Genomic DNA, 2,398 nt, shown 5'->3' on the forward strand with positions numbered 1-2,398 from the left:
TGGCGGCTGTCATTCCAGTGGTTCTACAGTGCAGAGGGTGTCATTCAACTAACTGAATGTAGAAAAGGGTGTCATTCCACTGTTTACCACCTAGAAATGCTGTCATTCCAGTTCTAAAGCATTGAAAATGCTGTCATTCCACTTATTTTATAGAGTGGCGGCTGTCATTCCAGTGGTTCTACAGTGCAGAGGGTGTCATTCAACTAACTGAATGTAGAAAAGGGTGTCACTCCACTGTTTACCACCTAGAAATGCTGTCATTCCAGTACCAAAGCATTAAAAATGCTGTCATTCCACTTATTTTATAGAGTGGCGGCTGTCATTCCAGTGGTTCTACAGTGTAGAGGGTGTCATTCAACTAACTGAATGTAGAAAAGGGTGTCATTCCACTGTTTACCACCTAGAAATGCTGTCATTCCAGTTCTAAAGCATTGAAAATGCTGTCATTCCACTTATTTTATAGAGTGGCGGCTGTCATTCCAGTGGTTCTACAGTACAGAGGGTGTCATTCAACTAACTGAATGTAGAAAAGGGTGTCATTCCACTGTTTGCCACCTAGAAATGCTGTCATTCCAGTACCAAAGCATTAAAAATGCTGTCATTCCACTTATTTTATAGAGTGGCGGCTGTCATTCCAGTGGTTCTACAGTGTAGAGGCTGTCATTCAACTAACTGAATGTAGAAAAGGGTGTCATTCCACTGTTTACCACCTAGAAATGCTGTCATTCCAGTTCTAAAGCATTGAAAATGCTGTCATTCCACTTATTTTATAGAGTGGCGGCTGTCATTCCAGTGGTTCTACAGTGCAGAGGGTGTCATTCAACTAACTGAATGTAGAAAAGGGTGTCATTCCACTGTTTACCACCTAGAAATGCTGTCATTCCAGTTCTAAAGCATTGAAAATGCTGTCATTCCACTTATTTTATAGAGTGGCGGCTGTCATTCCAGTGGTTCTACAGTGCAGAGTGTGTCATTCAACTAACTGATTGTAGAAAAGGGTGTCATTCCACTGTTTACCACCTAAAAATGCTGTCATTCCAGTTCCAAAGCATTAAAAATGCTGTCATTCCACTTATTTTATAGAGTGGCGGCTGTCATTCCAGGGGTTCTACAGTGTAGAGGCTGTCATTCAACTAACTGAATGTAGAAAAGGGTGTCATTCCACTGTTTACCACCTAGAAATGCTGTCATTCCAGTTCTAAAGCATTAAAAATGCTGTCATTCCACTTATTTTATAGAGTGGCGGCTGTCATTCCACTGGTTTTACAGTGCAGAGGGTGTCATTCAACTAACTGAATGTAGAAAAGGGTGTCATTCCACTGTTTACCACCTAGAAATGCTGTCATTCGTTTTCCGTCATTCAGGTTGTCATTCGTTTTAGGGTCACCCCTATTGAGGACATGCTTGGATGTGTCTTGTGTTCTACCATGACCTACGTGTCTCCAATTAGAGTGGTATAGGAGGAAAAACGAATCTCCTGCAGGGAAAAAATCAAGCTGGACCATCAGTTCTCTTCATCAAATATTAAACACAAGTTGTAACGGAAAGGTTTGCGGTGTCGTCAATGTCGGTTATATTCAAAGATATAGAGAAGAGAAATCCTTCACCGCGTGGTCGTCTGTGTAATAAGAATTGGCGTTCCGAACTCTTATTGATTTCAAAGACGTATATAAGCACTCTTTTAGTATGGAAGTATGGATCATTTAGTGGTCGTCGTGCTGAGCTAAGGGTGATTAGCTCTTTTAGAAAGATATCCCGAAGCGTTGAATTGGCAAATCGACAAAGCATTATTGTATAGACGTATTCCCCAGTGTTCACTCTCGGCCGATCATTCTGTATCTCTGATTCACAGATTCGTTGCTAGGGGAGACGACCTAAAAACTGCGCGCCAAATATTTAAGAAACGTGTCGTTTAAAAAACCTCTTTGATCTGTCGGGTTGACCTAACCTGAGCATGGAATTGAGTAGCTATCGTGACATTCTCTGTAATAAATATGCCATTTTTTTAATATTTCGAACCCCATTTTTAAGGCCAAATTCTTATCTTATCGGTGGAGCCGCGCCATAAATACTGTATAGGACATTCTTTGGATCTGTACTAACCTTTTTATGATAGCTTGGTCTGACATGAATTTTAATACTGGTTATAACTATAAGCTGCAACCACTCTCTTCTGATGTTAGACTATTTCGTTTTGTGGGAAAAACACACCATTCTTTCCCTTCAGAAGAGTTACAAACCTCACTCTGAAATTCAGTGTTTTTTCTTTTCTTTCTTTTTGGATTTTTATTATCCAATACAAATGTAAAACAATACAACGGAAAGGAAAACACTAGAGAACACACAAGAAGTACAAAATGTAAGGGGAGTGAAGGCTGGTTAAATGAACTAAATAAAT

Source organism: Glandiceps talaboti, chromosome 3 (assembly GCF_964340395.1).
Source record: "Glandiceps talaboti chromosome 3, keGlaTala1.1, whole genome shotgun sequence".
NCBI classification, from domain to species: Eukaryota; Metazoa; Hemichordata; class Enteropneusta; family Spengelidae; genus Glandiceps; species Glandiceps talaboti.